General features: G+C 34.3%; 1 protein-coding gene across 6 annotated transcripts in view; it reads right to left on the bottom strand.

Annotated features, from left to right (window-relative positions):
- Positions 1-18,642, bottom strand: part of CD36 (CD36 molecule (CD36 blood group)) — a 137,873-nt gene that overhangs the window by 67,723 nt on the left and 51,508 nt on the right. Inside the window, exon 2 of one of the 6 annotated variants that reach the window (XM_020984478.2) lies at positions 3,886-4,018. The exons of 4 other annotated variants lie outside the window; for them this stretch is intronic. The gene's annotated coding sequence lies outside the window, so the exon portion shown is untranslated. Of the gene's footprint in view, positions 1-3,885; positions 4,019-13,916; positions 13,936-18,642 lie in introns of those variants that run through there. One more of the 6 variants, XM_078154548.1, reaches the window with a different exon arrangement.

Genomic DNA, 18,642 nt, shown 5'->3' with positions numbered 1-18,642 from the left:
ATAAAAATCTCTGATTTTTAAAAGGAAATTTTTACCCTTTGGAAAGAAGGGGAAGAGAAGAGAAACTTGGGGGTATTAACTTGCATGACAACTTATTTGACTCCTATAATTCTCAAAGACAATCTAGCTATATGTCATCTACATATAACTATATCTATATCTATATATACTGGGCCTCACACTAACCAAACAACCTTGGTATTACCTTTGGAAATGACCTTTTCTCAAGATCACCCTAAAATTCTCAAACCACTTCTGGGACTTTAGTTTCTCCCCTAGATTAAGACCCCTCAGTTTTTATAACATCAAGGGATATCTATTTTACACAATAGGCCTCCAAGGCTGCCTTGAAATAAACTGCTAATTCAGTCTCTGAGTCTACTAAATAGACTTAAGTGTTTAAAATAAAGTTTTGAGAACACTGGTAATTCAAATTTAGATTCCAGATTAATAAAAGTCCTACAGTAAATCCATTTTATTTCACAGGAAAAAGTCTAAGACCAAATCGGAGAAAAATACTCTAAACAGCAGCTACATTATTTACTTTTTCCAGGAACAATGTGGTTGCCTAGATCTACAGATAGATTCTTTTATAGTTAAAAGATTGGTTGGGTTTTCCATGAATATGTTTGAGGGAGCTACTCAGTCAAGGCTTTAACATATACTCTTATGTCCAAGACCATTGAGACAGAGGAAAAAATAGATGATAGAGAATCTTGATTACCGGGTAAGAAAACTTGGCCTTTTCCCCCTCAGTTGGCATTGAGGTTTCTAAGCAAAAGAGTTGCATGGTGAAAGCTGTGCTTAAGGCACAGGAAATTTGGCAGCCATGTATATGACAAATTGTGGTGCCAGACCCTGATGTTGGCAACACCTTTTAGGAGGTAACTATAATAGTCCACGGTAAAAGGTAATGAAGGCTTGAATTATCTTGGTGACAAGGGAATGAAAAGGACAGACGGATTGAAAGGAAGGCACCCAGGATAGTGAAGGTCAAGCTGACGTCCTTTGAAAATTGGTTAAAGAACATAGAGATTTTTAAAGAAAATTTAAAGAGGACATAATGGCTGTCTCTGAATATTTGAATGAATATCATTGAGAAAAGAGATTAGGCTTATTCTGCTTGGTTTCAGAAGGCAGAATCAGAAGCAACGGTAAGAAGAAACAGTAAAGAGGCCTAAGTTCAAATCCAGCCTTAGATACTTACTAACTGTGTGATCCTGGGAAAGTCACGTAACCCCAATTGCCTCAAAAAAAAAAGGGGAGAGAGGGAAGGAGGGAGGGAGAATGGGAGGGAAGGAGGGAGGGAGGGAGGGAGGGAGGGAGGAAGGAAGGAAGGAAGGAAGGAAGGAAGGAAGGAAGGAAGGAAGGAAGGAAGGAAGGAAGGAAGGAAGAAAAAAATAATTTATCAAAGAAGCAAAATAAAGCTTGAGGTAAAGGGGAATAAAATATCCTACTGAACTTTATTATGCTTGAATAGGCTACAGTATTGTGTATTGGATAGGGTACCAAATTTTTATTCAAGAAGACCTGGATTTAAATCCTGCCTCAGATACTTATTAGCTCTGTGATTCTAGGCAACCCAATCAGCCAAATCTCAATTTCCTTTTCTGTAAAATGTGGGTAATGTTAGTCACTACCTACCTCATTGGATTATTTTGAAGATCAAGAATTATAAGATCATAGATTTAGAAAAAGAAGTAACTTTATGAATCATGTAGTCCAATCTCATTTTATAGATAAGACAAGTGAGGCTCACTGAGGTAGACTGACTAGCCTGGAGTTACTCAAGCACTAAGTGGCAATGCAAGATTTGAACTTAGTTGTGGCAACATCAGATACAGCATGTCCTTTGTACTGCATTATGTAAAATGCTCTTATATGCTATAATGCATTGACTATTATTATGCTTGCTCACTGAAAGTCTTCAAGCAGAAACTGAATGACCAGTGGTTGAATATATTGTAGAAAGAACTTGTTCAGGTATAAGCCGTATTAGATGGCCATCAATGTTTCAGTTAACTATGACCTTCTCAGAACACATTTTTTTAGTTGTATCCAACTCTTTGTGACCCCATTTTGAGTTTTTTTGTTTTGCAAAGATAATAGAGTGGTTTGTCATTTCCTTCTCCAGCTCGTGTTAGAGATGAAGAAATTGAGGCAAAAAGTGTTAAGTGACTTGCTCAGAGTCACACAGGTAGTAAGTGTCTGAGGTCAAATTTGAACTCAGGAAAGTGAGTCTTCCTTACTCCAGGTCTAGCACTTTATCCACTGAGCCACCAAAAATGAGAGAACTGTCCATTTGTTCTCTATTCAGAAATGAAAGATTTCTTTAAAATCAGACGTAAGTCTATTCAAACACTGAATTTTAGACCCAGAAGCAGAGATGTGCTGTTAAATATTTAATGATCAGAACTCTAGGGCAACAAAAGTACCCACAAGACACTGTGTGTTTAATCTTTATTATTGTCTTATCCTCCATCACTTCTTAAGTCTAGACAATAAACAAAACAAAACAAAAATATAGCATTTTGAAATTTCTGAGGTGGAAATGCTCCCACTGAAAATCTTGCCAGAAGGAATCTTGAAATCATCTTGCCACCATTTTATGAATAAAGAAAATGATGTCTATAAAATTAATTTGCTCAAGATCACATAGCAACTAATGTGACTAGTACCCACATTTGGTGAATCATTATCCAGGGCAACTCCTTTTATTCCATGCTACCTCTCATTAACTGCAAATCTATTAATTGGAATGAGCAGGCTTTGGGGAGAGCTGAATAGTCTACTGATATAATCCAAATTACAGACAGCTAGGAGGTATAGTGGATAGAACACTGGGCTGAGAATCAGAAAGACTCATCTTCACAAGTTCAAATTAAGCCTCAGACAATTACTAGCTGTGTGACCCTGGGCAAGTCACTTGAACCTATTAGCCTCAGTTCCTCATCTGTAAAATGAGCTGGAGAAAGATATGGCAAGATACTTCAGTATCTTTGCCAAGAAAACTCCAAAATGGGGTCATGAAGACTCAGATACAACTTAATAACAACAAATGAGACAAATGATAAGCTTGGAACCAAAATACAAAACACTTACACCAGAAAATCAGAGTTTTAAAACTGTAAGAGTTCTCAGAGACCATTTCATCCAATTCTCCTTACCTATCATGCTACGGAATTGATGAAAATATAGCATGTAGCAATAGCAAAGGAAACAGAAAAAAATTAACTCACATTTGAAAAATCCACATTTTCTTTAGGTGTATTTTGAATAACCAAAAAGGTCTATTAAAAATGTAAGACATGAGGGTTTTTTTTTGGCAGCTAAGAACAGATTTGGAAGTAAGAGCATGGCACAATCAAAGCTTTTCACAATTAAGATTGCTTTCACTGGGAAACTCATGCCCACACAGGCCAAGATCTGTAAAGAATTCTCAAGATTTTGCCCATGGGAAATATCCACATTTAAGTTTAAAATATAAATATTCCTTTCATTTTTATTAATTCCCATTTAGTTAGGAGATATTTTGTATAGTTGAGAAAATTTTTTCTGTTTTTAGAACATCATGGGAAAGTGATCTATTAAAGTATCTTTCAAAAGCACTTGAGCACTGTAATCAAACATTATAGTCTCCATAACTAGGTTTAACCTTGATGAGCCTTACCTAGAAGAGATGCATATCTCTACCACCACCACCATTTCAAAACAACTAATTAAATGATCTCTAGGAGATTATGTCTGAAAAATCTCTAACATAATGAACTCTCCTTTGGAGCTCCCTATGATACTACTCTTCCTCAAAGCCTCTCAAATTCGTATTAATGGAATGGGGTATGGGAGTGGGAGGAGGAAGAGCGAAGATGAAGGAGGTAAGCTCACCTTTTTCACAGTTTTGTTGGTGCCACCATCAAATAGCGTCGGAAGCTCTGATCTTTGTGCCAGCTCAAATTCTTTCATTCTGTCTGTCCTCAAGTCCCATCGTATCCACAACATTTACGTCTGTTGTTATACCCTTAGCAGCAAAGTCATGTAATCAGTTCACATATCATGCTGCTACACCCTTTTCTGGGGTTATATAAATAGTCAGCAACAGATACAGCATGGGTTCAATAGAATTTCCAAACCTTATCTTGTCTAATACTTCCTGAGCCCCAATCCAAGTAGGTAGGTTTATCAATACTATGACTTACACACACATGTGATCTTAAGGATTTTGGAATAACCTTCTTTTAATATTCAATATTTGGCTTGTGGGATAACTTTTGGTCCTCAGTTTTTGAACTTGGTAATGCTAGGATCCATAAGCCTTCTTTCCTGCAAAGCCTCAGGCATATGGGTAAAGGTACAGATGTGGGTTGCACATGTTTGTCGAGCATGTGCAATATTGTCATTGTTGTAAACAGGGCTTTCCTGTTCACTGTGAATAGGCTAAGAATATCAGTGTTTTCCATATTACAAGGACTCCAACAGGATCCTTACTGTAATCCAAGATTTAAAGCATTTTCTGGGCATGACCCAAGAAAATCTCTGAACTTGTTTTCCTCCTCATTCTCTGTGGCTCATCTGGGAATACTGTATAATCACCACATGGGAGAGGAGGAGTCATATAAGGGGGAGAGGAGATTTCCTATGAAGGAAACTAAATCATTGAATGCTGATATCCGCCCCATTTTAGGTGGTCTATTTTTATGTACCATTATATTTCATGACACAATCAAGTCCATCTTTTAAGTGGGAATCCACTTAAAAGGGTCTGGTTTATAGGGTCCAGTTAGATCCTATATTCTCTTTCTTTTGCAGTTTTCACCTTCCACTTTCAATTTATATCTTGGTCAACTCCAATATCCTTTCATTTATTCTAACTTTAATTTGGCCTCCTTTAAATCTGGCTACATGGCAAAGAGTGTATTGTGAGAGCATGAGCAAAAGTGAAAATGAGAGAAGAAAGTGGTATTATGTTTGTATTTTTAATTGCCATATCTGTGTTTGTGGTGGTGTGTGTGTGTGTGTGTGTGTGTGTGTGTGTGTGTGTGTGTGTGTATACATAGACACACATATATATATAGATAGATAGATAGGTAGATAGATAGATAGATATCAAATGGGAAAAGGTGAAAAGTGTAAAATTTTGTGATCTAAAAAAGAAAATGTATCAATAAAATTCAATATTAAACAAAAGAAAATTTCCCTTTTCAATTTGCAGAGGTAGGAGACTATGGGTTTGGAATGCTGAATATATTGCCAGACTTGTTTGTTTGGTTGAAAATACTTTTTCTCCTTTTTTTTTATTTTTTAAGGGAATGGCTAGTTAGATTGGGAAAAAGGCAAGGATTATTGTCAATGAAGCTAACATATAGTCAAAAGGTACCAATTAAATTTATTATAAAAATATTTTTTACTCATGAAGCCACAGAACAAGAGAAGTCCAAGCTTAGAAACAACCATAAGGGTTTATTCAATTTATTAAGCTTATTCAATTTATAGATCTGACCTCCTTTATGGTTAAGTATTCCTATTGGAGATTCTACTTTCTTAATAACGCATGAAGAAAACTGTTATCTTTCCAATTAACAGATAAATGACTAAATGGAATTTAAGTCTTATCATGATTAAAATTAGCTTATCCTCATCTCCTATACAAAGTACTCCACATACTTGAGCATAAGAATTTGACATGTCAAATTCTCCTGGTTCAAATAGGAGCAGATGGTTCATTTTGTACTACCTAGACCCTAGAAAGACTATAAAGCATTTCTGACTTTTGTCATATGATTATATCAGAATTTGACATGTTAAAGCTTTAGGCAACCATAGAGGTCAGTTTGTCCAATCACTTCATATAATATGCTAGAAAAGTGTAGCACAAACAGTTTAATTTTCCTAAGGTCTCACAACTAGTTAATGAAAGCATTTGAAAGAGACTAACCCAGGTAACTTTACTCCTAGTCTGCTATTCTTTTTCCTATGCTAAACTGCCTCCCTAAACCAAATAGATTTAAAAACTTTATATGATGCATAGGGAGTTCCTGGTAAGAAACTCCTTCTACCGCTGCAGGCTGGCATCTTTTCTGCAACATACAGTCTTGGAGAGTTTCTTAAACTAGAGAATTGAGAAGTGAGCTATCCAGGGTCATGCGACCAATGTATATAATAAGTGAGACTTGACCCAAGGTCCTTCTGACTTGGAGGCTGGGTTTATGTCACTCCATCATGCTACCTACCTTAAATTTATATTTGCATTGAAGGATGAACAAACATATATATGTATGTATGTATGCATATATAAAATGGATATATTACACATGTGTATATACACGCATACATACAATAAATTACTCTAAATTAGTTCTGTGCAAACTAAATACAGTACATTTAAAGGTTTCCATTTTTTCCCACTCTTACCACAAGGGAGCAATTTATTATGCCACAACTTCAGGCTGTCTCTATACACCACATGTGAAAGAGGCTAAAATGTTTGATTGGTTTTAATTACCACACATTGCATTAACAAAACATCACCAGTGAAAACTGTATTTCTGGAGATACCACTATGCAGTTTGGTCATATAGCTAAATCATTGATCTGATAAAATAACCTAGGCTAATAAAATTCATTTATGATAATATTCAGCCTTGGTTTGCATCATATATTACATCATATATTATTTTAATATATATTATTACAATGTAATATACAGAATATATATTATTATAATATTTTAACTTGTTTGGCTTAGGACTCAGGGGTGTAGAACTTGCAGCCTCCAGGCCACACTTGGCCCTCTAGCTCCTCAAGTACAGCCCTTTGACTGAATCAGAACATATTTTGTTCTGTGATGTTTGGCTTCAGTCAAAGGGCTGCACTTGAGGAGCTAGAGGGCCGTGTGGGGCCTCAAAGCCTCATGTTCTGAACCCCTGATAGGTAAATCTAACATATAGAGTTTCTTTCTAACTCTAAATCCTACTATCTCAAGTGAAAACTTGAAACTAGATCTTTATATTCAGCTTCCTATCTCTTCCAAACATCTTTTTTTTTTCATGTTGACTTCTACATTGTCATAGTAATTCTATTATTTGATTTGTTGGAGACACTTTAATGATATGTTTTTTTTTCCCATTGGGAAATTTGGGCACTAGCTTAGTCATCTAGTACATGGATTTAGATCACACATCCCATCCATTCAATCTTACTCTGTAAAACTCTTATCTCTGTCTTGTCAGGAGTCTTCCATAGGCATTAGACCCACTATGACTAGGGGCCTAATAAATCTTTTTGACATTGCTTGGAGCAATTTTGGCTGACTCTCAGGGGTGGGCAGGGGAGGAGGAGAGTTCTCTTTACTCGTACCATATGACCTGCCTTCTTTCTTTTCTAGTCTTAGAGCAATGTAATATAAGGTGGAGAGCAATGATTTCACAGTAAGATGACCTCCATTTAAATCCTGCCCCTAACAGGCTTGTAGGCTTGGATAGATCACATCACCAATCTTGACCTCACTTTCCTTAATTATAAAATTCAAGTTCTGAATGACTAGAAAGCCTCTTATTTCCCCCATAGCCCTAGATCTATAAACTCTCTAACAATATCCTTTGTTTTAAGAAGAAAAAACCAGACTTTCCTCCCCTTATTGGAGTTAATATGTTACCTTGGTACTGAAGTCAGACAATGACATTAGGGCATCATAATTTCTATTTGAAATTGAAATTACCCTACTTTTTTTATTTAGCTATATGACTAGAGCTGCGGATTATCTCAACCAAGTCCTTCATTTTACAGATGAGGAACCTGAAGCCTAAAGGAGGGAAAGGTTTTGCCCACAGAAATTTTCCTGGTTTGGGAAATTTTATAGTGTAAAATATAAGCTTCTGTTTGTGAATCTTTATTTAAAAGTAAATTCCAAAGGTTTCCACAAATAATAATAAAGATTTTTTTTCAAATCTGTATTTTATTTTGGTCACAGTTATAGTGATATAGTATTATACACAATGACTTGTACATTGTAGCTGCTTAATAAATATGTGACTGAATGTATTGTACTAGTTGTACCATCTTTGAAAGTCATTTTATTACTTTAAAGCTCCTTTTGGCAACTTTGGGAAATATTGAATCATGAAAATAAATATTTGCAAAGCTTTTAGATAGCTTAACTATTATTTGTTAAATACTTGACTTTTCTTAGATCATAAGGATTGAAAAGTTAATAGCAAATACAAAACAAGAAATTCTTTTCAGCTGATTTGTTTGTTTCTGGAGACCTATACCATTTCATCATTCCTCTATGGAGCAAAAGTGAAAAATCCATTTCCACAATATAACTCCTTCATAATAATTTTGAGTAACCACTATGAACATTATATGAAAGAAAGTCATGAAATATTCTCTTAGGCTCACAGCTAAGCATATAAGAAATTTGTATTTGTTAAGCATAGTTACTAGGTACTTTTGTTAGGCATTTAAGCTTTCCCCCCACACACACTATTTATAAAAACATGAATATAATATCCTCTGTGACTTTTCTTATTAATAATGAAACAAGGTATATAGTATTAGTTCTAACTAAAAATCTTTGAAACAGAAATAACAAGCTTGGAAAAATATATACTCTTTATATATACATATGCACATGGACATGACCATATAAATACATGTGTACACATAAATATACATGTACATGCATACACAAATTTTCAAATGTGTATGTAATCTTATATGTACATAACAAGCCAAAATCTGTACAATTTCATCATTCCCCTATGAAGCAAAAGTGAAAAGTACATTTTCACAATATGACCAATATATAGAAACTGGGAGTGGGACAAAAGATGTAGTTCAGTTTAAACTTTAATAATGCAAAATTGTACTGACTTTTGAGATAAACAATATGTAGCTGTAAATTCATGGATATGCACATAATAGAATCTATTTAATACATAATATAAAGATAGATATTTAATAATTGAGTTGTTACTTTAAAATAATCAGGCAATTACATGTCACACAGCATAATCAAACTTATGGCTTTATCATCTTGCTAGGAAGATGTTTCATGATTACTAAAAAATTCATCATAAAATTCCTTTACTCTTAAGTCCTGTTTGATCTATGTGCAACTCTTAAAGAGTGCATATACATTAAAGTGAGCTATACCTATTGTTATATGAAACATACAAACTGTAATAGCTATGTTTATTAGGATGCAGAATAATCAACCACTTCTAGTGGTTTATTAGATTATAATTTTGTTAACAAAATATTTTAGCTACAGATATATTTTATCATATATAAAATATACATGCATATACACACACACACACATATATATATATATATATATATATATATATATATATATACACATACATACATTGCGTGTGTATCATGAACTAGGTGATCAGTTATATCACTTCAGTATGAATTGTCCAAAGCCAGCCAACTCAGGTTTTCATTCAGACTATTTAATTGATTTATTTTCAGTTGAATGTTGATCATGTTTAAAATTAGATTAGGGACTAGGTTACAGGCTTTTCTACTGTCAAGTGGTACAATGTCATCTAAGAGGAAAAAAAAGAAACAAACATCTTTGACTATGGCTTCTAGCAGGATAGGGAACCTAATTCTCAGAAGCTAATCCCAAGAAAAGGGCTTAAATTCTGCCAGCTTCCTTCTTCTCTCACCATACCACACCCCCGTGTGTGAGATGACTGATATTTCTGGTCTCACAGGAATATTATCCAACTAAACTTTTGAATAATGGAGGATTCCCTTTGACAATTAGAGAAAGAGATCTATGGAAAGAAGTGAGATGGAAAGAAAACCTTAAAATACAACCTTGTTCCTTATGGCACTTAGGATTTTCAATAATATTTATAAAGTGAAAGAATTTTATCTTGAATTATTCCCTAAATAATGAATTTTATGTAAAATTTTCATGCAATTTGCTTATAAACAACAAAACAAAAAAGTAGAAACTCCAAAACTCCAGAGAAAAGGAAACTATATAAAACCTAGTAATTTTATCTCAAGGGAAATCTCTGGCTGTTGGTAGGATCCCAAATGCAGTATGCATAGAAAATACTGCTTTCAAAATGGAAAGCACAGATACACATGTAGTTCACAAATGTGCTTGCACATATGCCTATGCACAATATTGGTTACACAGTATAGCTACACTAAGTGATAGGAAGAGAGGAACATTTAATAAAATATAGTTAGAATTAAAATGGGTGAAACAATAGAAAGAGATACCGGAGAGAACAATCATATACTCAACCCCAGGACTAGCATAATGATCTAATGTATCTTTTTTCATTTCTTTAATAACATGAATTTAAACTGATTTATTTTTCTAGCATGTTAAATAAAATATGTTAGAATATTATAAAATAGAACATATTAGTTTAGCACAGGCTAACACAAAAAGCAGAAGTTAGCCTCTTAGGTAGTACAGACAGAAAATGGTAGCAAGTTTAATTATTGAATAATTTCAAGTGCAAAAAAAATCATTTATTTTTATAATTTTTGTTTCAATCCAAATTTTTAAAGATTAAATCTCAATAAATGTTTGTTGAGTTGAATCTATACAAATTAAATGTAATTTTAAAACATTAATTCATTATGCTAAGAAATGCATTTACTGGTAGAAAGCTAATTAAAATATTATTCATTATCTTGTTGTTATATTTATCTCTTTGCTTAGCGTTCAGTAGGATGAACGGCCATAATGACATTTTAAATTAAAAAAAATAATTAATGTCTGTGTACATAGTAATGTCACATGAAAGAATTTTTCCTATAATTGCCATCTGGCATGAAAAAAATCCAATCTATGATTCTCATAAAAATCTCCCCTGTCCCTTGCCCCAACCAAGCTTAGCCCATGCTCCATTATTCTTCGGTCATTTACAGTTTTGTAATTTGTTTCATACCTGTTTGATGGAAGAATTGCTCTAAATATTCTTTCCAGCAGAATAAGGAGAATTGGAGAAGTGCCAGGTAAGATAGTTTTGCATTCACTGATAAATTGGGTTACCATAGCAATTCCATAGTCACTAAGTTTCTTAGCAACCTAAGACTCCATAGGCTGCCCAATACTTATGAGTCCACAAATCTTTCATCACCCATAAGCAAGAACTTCTGAAACATCCCGGCACCAAATTTCCCATGATGTCAATTTTATTTTTTTTTAATTGGGGAAGTCACTGGATCAAACATTATAAAAAGTGGATGCACAAAGAAATAGGGGGAAAAAATAGCAAGGATTAAATATGCCAGAAGATAATTTTCCCTCTTAAAAAGAAAAGAAAAAAATGAAGAAATTACTGATGTAAAATGAGCATTTGTGAGGTTTTCCTATAAAGTCAGACCTTTTATATGTTGAATGTGAGATACACAATTCATAGCCAGACATTTTACAATATTTTGTACCTGCATTTAGGGTGGCATTTTCACTTGCATAAGGTACAATTAAGACCTCTTTCTGTGGAAAACTGTTAATGTCAAGGAACAATTCTACTTAAATACATGTTTTAAAAGGACTGGTAAATGCATTTACATGAAATTTGTCATCTGCATCTTATTTTAAAATTTTATTTTGTGAGAGATATACCACAGTCTAAAACAAACACATGTGATAAACAATAGTGGAAGAAACTGGAGATGAGTAAATGCTTGTGGTCTTCTGCTGAAATGCTTGGTATTGCAGAGTGCATCATTATTTTTCACAATAGCAATAGTATCAGGTAAAAATGTGGTAAATGGGAACTTCAAGTTTGTAGAGGGGAAAAAAATTGGGGTTTGGAAATGTAATTCGAAATTGGCCCCAAAGTCAGAAATAAATCATTGAATGAGGTATCTTTAGAACCCCTAATACTCTGGCCTTGGTTCTGTTAGCAACATCTCCCTCTGCCCCACCATTACAAGCATGTCAGAGTGTTGGGAGAAAGAGTGTGGAGGGTATAGAGCATTGAACTCACTTCATGTTTAGACACTCATTGTTGTCAGCAACCTCAGATAATATAATAAAATTGAGATATACTTAAACTCTGGAATGTCCCTGGACAATGTGGTGAAGTAGAGTTCCACTCTATCAGGGCAGAGTAGAAAATATAATGTCACAGTCTGCCAAGAGAATGTGAAGCAGTGCACAGCTAAGTAGCATTTGAGCCCCTTCTGTTCATGGATTCAGAACTAGAAGTGACATTAGAGGTCAGTTCATTCAAGTTCATTGTTTTACAGATGAGGAAACATACTGGGAGTGAACAAGTGATCTGTTAACTATTTCTATGTCTATCATGAAAGAAAAAAAATCCTTTCAATTTCTAAAACTACCTATGAAAACTATTTTTAAAGAATTACCCACAAAAATATGGGCAGTTGGGTGGCACAGTGGATAGAGCACCAGCCCTGGAGTCAGGAGGACCTGAGTTCAAATCTGATCTCAGACACTTGACACTTACTAGCTGTGTGACCGTGGGTAAGTTACTTAACTCCATTGCCTAGCAAAAAAAAAAAAAAAGAATTACCCACAAATGGACTCTTTTAATGGTTACCTCACTTATTGCTTTTCCTGCCCCAGAGACAGAATAAACACCTGATTGCCCAAGTCAAAACCTTGCAAAAGTCTTGGCACAAAGTATATTCCCTTCAATGAATCAATTAATCCAAGACCTGAGGGTAAAAGATAAAAGTGTTGAACAAGAGCAAAGGGAAACCATATAATTAACAATGCTAATATCTGAATTAGAAATACTCTAAAAATATCTTCATGGGGAAATCTATGAATTACTTGGATCCTATATTGCCATTTGAGTAAACTATCGTGTAAGAAAAGGGAAGAGCTCACTTTTTCTCATCATAAAGAGGGAGAGGGAGGGAGGAATAAATTTGTACATTTGTGTTTGCTTTCTTCTACACACAATGCCTGGAACATAATAGTCACTTAATAAGTATTTGTACACTGATATATTCCTCCTTTTCATATATTAAATATAAATTGATTTCAAAAATATATCTTAAGCACATATAATGTGAAAGTCACTGTGCTAATTTCTGGGGATAAAAGTTTTGTTTGTTTTTTTTAATTAAGTAGATCCTACCCTCAAAAGAGGTTATAATCCCATGGGAAGATAAGACACCTTTGTAAATAACACAAGTTAGATTAGAATAAGTATTAGGAAAGGTCAAACAGCAGGACTTGAAGAAGATGAAGAGGATTTAAAAGTTTCTGTGACAAATGACATGTCTTTTTACACCAGCTACTAGGTGACCAGCACAAACACAAATCCTCTGTTGGATTTACAAAAAATATATTCACCAATCAATTTAAAGTTGATTTATTGACTAGAAAAGAAGTATGTCCCTTATTTCAGATACTTCTGTGCATTTTACCCTTTCCCCCCTTGGAATTCAATAAACATTAATGTAATACTACACTCAAGACACAGTGCTAGGTGATGGAAATAAAGAAATAGATATGACAGTTCCCCTTCTCAAAAATTTCAACACTTGGGAGCTCAAGCTAAATGCTTTACTTTTTTTTATGCCTATATAATCACCTACTACAATGTGCTATGTAAACAGCTATTTGAAAAGAGTGGCAGCCAAGTTTATGATTAAAGTCATTACATTTGAAGGCAAAGTCTTCTACTTTCTTTTACCAAGCAGCTCCAGAGCCAAAAGTCCAGGATAATGCTGCCCAAACACATGCACCCATCAGGATGCCTAATTACTTCCTACTTTTTGGTAGAGAAAACAAAATCTGTATCCAAAACCAAAAACTAAAAAAAAAACAAAGCAATGTATTTCAAGACTTCATGACATCTACAATTTATTTTTTATTATAACAACCTTGAAGACTTGAATTCTTAAGTCATTAGGGGCATAACCTTCAGAGAGATCTACAGAATACATACCAGTGAGAAGTCCAGGAACAAGGTCACCAATGCAAACCAGCCATTGAAATTGCAGTTGGAAGGCTACATGGCTAACACTGCAGGCTTCAATTGTTTTTGACCCAGGTCCAGGGCCAAAGCCTGCTGTTTATCAGTCAGCCCCACCTTCACATATCCAAGAATGGCTGCTGAATTTGATTAACACTCAAACTAGGCTGTGGGGTGTCCAGGTCAATTTAATCTTTCAAACCAGTGATTGCCAAACTCTTCGTCACAGCTCTTTCCTTTGTAAAACAATTACTCTGTGACTTTTAAGAGAACACAGCAGCACTTCTCTCTTCAGGGATTTCACTACTTACTCCTTCATAGTAATTCCCTGGTCTCTTTTCATCCTGTGTCCTTGCCTATAACTTTCCTAGCTCTCTTAGGAACCATGAAACAATAGAACTATTGGCCTTCCAAGAGGAGGGGAAGGAGGAGTTTGGTTGAAGCATCAAGACACTTCAGCCACTCAAGGGGAAGGTAAAAGTGAGAGGGCCCTATCTAGACTTTCAACACTTTAAAAGGAATTTAATGCATTTTACTACATTAAACACACATGTGTATACAAAAAGTGCTCCTATAAATTTCTCTGGAATTCTGCAGCAGGATAATTTTTGGTAATTGTATTTCCACACATACTAATGATGAGGATTTATTTTGTATAAAAATATATCTGTGGAGACTCATCTTCACCACATGAAAGAAAACTGACTTGAAATTGAATGCTTAGGTTTAATTGTAACTTTGCTCCTCACTAGCAAGTCACGCGTCTTCCTCTTTGGGTTTCTGTTTCCTCAAAAATAAAATTGACAGAATTGAATTAAATTCCTTGTAAAGTCCCTTCAAGTTTTAACATTCTAAGCTCCTATGATTTCTCATCTCTAGTTATTTACACATGTACATGATTATTCCCACCTAGTTCAAGAGTTACTTCTTGAAGACAATGTGAAATATCTCATTGGAAAAAATCAACTAACCTGGAAAATAGATCTAGGAGAGATAATTTAAAAATTATTGGACTACCCGAAAGCCATGATAAAAAAAGAGCCTAGACATAATTTTTTTTTGAGAAATTATCAAGGAAAATTGCCCTGATATTCTAGAACCAGAGGGTAAAATAGAAATGGAAAGAATCTATTGATCACCTCCTGAAAGAGATCCCCAAAGAAAAACTCCTAGGAATATTATAGCCAAATTCCAGAGTTCCCAGGTCAAGGAGAAGATACTGCAAACAGCCAGAAAGAAACAATTCAAGTATTGTGGAAACACAATCAGGATACTATAATATTTAACAGCTTCTACATTAAGGGACTGGAGGACTTGGAATATGATATTCCAGAGGCCAAAGGAGATAGGATTACAACTAAGAATCAACTACTCAGCAAAACTGAGTATAATCCTTCATGGAAAAAATGGATATTCAGAGAAATAGAGGGCTTCCAAGCATTCTTGATGAAAAGACCAGAGCTGAACAGAAAATTTGACTTTCAAATACAAGACTCAAGGGAAGCATGAAAAGGTAAACAGGAAAGAGAAATCATAGGAGACTTATTAAAATTGAACTGTTTACATTCCTACTTGGAAAGCTGATATTTGTAACTCATGAGACCTTTGTCAGTATTAGGATAGTTGGAGGGAAAAATATATGGATATATGGATAGATAGATAGATAGATAGATAGATAGATAGATAGATAGATAGAGGGCACAGAATGAGTTGAAGATTAAGGGGGGATATTTAAAAATAAAATTAAGGGGTGAGCAATGATTTTATGGGGAGAAGAAGAAAGGGGGAGGTATAATGGGGTAAATTATCTCACGTAAAGCAGACAAGAAAAAGCTTTTACAGTGGAGGGGAAGTGTGGGAAGGTGGGGAATGAATGAATCTTATTTTCATCAGATTTGACTTAAGGAGGGAATAACATACACACTTAATTGAGTATGGAAATCCATCTTGCCCTATAGGGAAATAGGGGAGAAAAGGGAGAAGAGAGCTGGGGATGATAGAAAAGAGGGTAGATAGGTAGAGGAGGTAATCAGAAGCAAACAGTTCTAAAGAAGGACAGGGTCAAAAGAGAGAATAGAATAAATGCAGGGCAGGATTGGTTACAGGGAAATATAGTTAGTTTTTCGCAAAATGACCATTATGGAAGTGTTTTGCATAACTACACATGTATGATCTGTATCAAGTTGCTTGCTTTCTCAATGGGGATGGGTAAGAAGGAAGGAAGTGAGAGAATTTAGAACTCAAAAATTTTAAAAACAAATATTATAAAAAAGTTATCTCTTCATTTTTGGCTGACTCCTCATTATTTCGTGCTCATTTGCTGACTTTACTTCTTATTATCCTAGGCTCTGTCATTAGTGTTTCACCTAGATATTAATGCTTCTTTGCCAATGTCTTCTGCCTGCCCTAATTCCAGTGTAGTTTATCCATCTTTGGTTTTAACTCTTATTTTTCCATTTACTCTGCTTAATTTTCCCCCAATTCTTCTCTGAACACTTTTTTTGGTCTCTTTCCATTTTGTTTTCTATTTTACTAGCCTGTCAATATATTTTTTCTTTCAGTAACTCTAATATACACAACTATACATACATATATGTATATAATATTTGTCTACATTTTAAAGTAATTTCATTTCTTTCTCATCCCTATATTCTGTCCTCTTTTTTTTTTTGTATCTAATCCATGCAGTGTATCCTTTGGTTTCCTTTTTTTTTTTTAACCATTTAAAAGAATAATCACATTCCTTTGCATCCTTTGTATTCTTTCCTCATATTCTTGAATGAACTGTGCTGCAACAGGCCTGAGTCATGCAGTTTAAATGAAAAATAATCATTTTGACCCCTACAAAGCTCAAATACAACATAAAACATTTGAGGAAATACAGCCTCTGCACATGACCATGGTTGATAACAAAGTGAGAAGGAGGAACTTGGTTAGACTATCTTTAGATGAAAAGAGTTGACAGGTACAGAGTTGGGTATGAGATTTTCTAATATTTTCCTATTATTTCCTTTTCTATATTTGCTATCTTGTCTTTTGTCAAATTTTAATCCTTTGTCACACTTCTGGTTGTGCTTTCTTAACCATAAATGAAATAAAATCTTGAAATTTTCCATTCTGTTTAGTTAGGTGAAGGCTACAATAAAAACCCAATATCTTCTTAGATTTTAGTAATTTGAACCAAACAGCGTCAATATAAAAGTTTTAGGGAGTTATTTTATTTCAAGATGTCTCTCTCTCTTCCTCTCTCTCTCTCCCTCCCTCCCTCCCATTTTTATAATTTATATAATTTCATTGTGTCTCACCTTGTTTAACACATACTGCCTACATCTAACACAAGTCATTTAACTATTCAGCACCTCACATAACTCTCTAAGATTTTAGTAAGTACCAGAACATTAATTTACCTTGGGAGAGGGAGCTTTCTCATTAGGAGCGTACTTCTCTAGTGAAATTATAGTTAAAATGTTCCTTCAAAACAAATAAGATTTAGATTGAAAATGGAAGTTAAAAGAAATGTAAACTTCAGTTTAACAAGAATTTAAAATTATTCTATACTCAACATGATTGCATTATAGTGGTATAAGTTTATAAAAATAACTTGTACATATTGCAAAACAAAGATTTTAATATATGCTACTACATGTGCCACTTTCTTTTACGATTTGAGAAGTAGGTGAGTGATTGAAAAAATATCTTTTCTTCAAAATATTTAAAAATATTCCTATATTATTTCCTAGTAATATCACTATACATGCGGTGTGTGTGTGTGTGTGTGTGTGTGTGTGTGTGTGTGTGTGAGAGAGAGAGAGAGAGAGAGAGAGAGAGAGAGAGAGAGAGAGAGAGAGAATATACAAAAGAGTGAGCTGTTGGGGAAGTATGTGAATCTGTGGAATCTTATATACACTACAAATTTATTACTAAAGTTATAAGGAATCAGTGAAAGACAATATCTAACTTTTGATCTATTTCAGTAGGTTAAGATCTAGAGGTATACAGGATATATGCTAAACTAAATGTACCCAAATCATATTTACAGCAAGCATTGCTTCATTGGATTTTTCTGAAGAAAAATAAAAGTAGTTTTTTTTATAGTTGTAGATGGGAACTAAACAGATCATCTTACAGTGAGAAAACAGCCAGTCTCTAACATGTCAGAAAAAAGTCAGAGGGAACTACTAACCTAGAGTTGAAGCAGTAAATAATCATCTCCAGAAACATAGAATCTCTTGCTAAAAACACCTGAGAGAAACCTAGTCTGACTTTCTGCTATATACATGCATTGCATCTAGAACATCTTGAACAATTTGTTTTTGATTTAAAAACTCTACTGACATAACTTACTATTTAATGAAACAAACCATTCCATTTTAGGGCAACTTCATTAGAAAGTTTTTCCTTTAAGCCTCCCCCAAAATATCCCCTTATAATTTCCCTATTTTCTCCTTTGTATATAAAACAGGTATAATCCCTTTTCCATATGGCTGCCCTTTAGAGGCAATATGGCCTTATGGAATGAGCAGTAACCTGGGAATTAGGAGAACTGATATTAGGAGACATCTAATTCCTACATATGCCTGTAATTAGTGCTATGTCTTTGAGTAAGTCCTTTTTAAAACCTCTAAGCCTCAGTTTCCTCTCCCATAAACTCAGCCATTAGACAAGATGAAATAATTGGGAAAAGTAATCATGATCCTCA

This window comes from Phascolarctos cinereus, unplaced genomic scaffold, assembly GCF_003287225.1.
Source record: "Phascolarctos cinereus isolate Bilbo 61053 unplaced genomic scaffold, phaCin_HiC Scaffold_1;HRSCAF=81, whole genome shotgun sequence".
In the NCBI taxonomy this organism is placed as follows: Eukaryota; Metazoa; Chordata; class Mammalia; order Diprotodontia; family Phascolarctidae; genus Phascolarctos; species Phascolarctos cinereus.
Note: the sequence above shows the minus strand (reverse complement) of the source record. Positions and strands in the feature narration are given on the sequence as shown.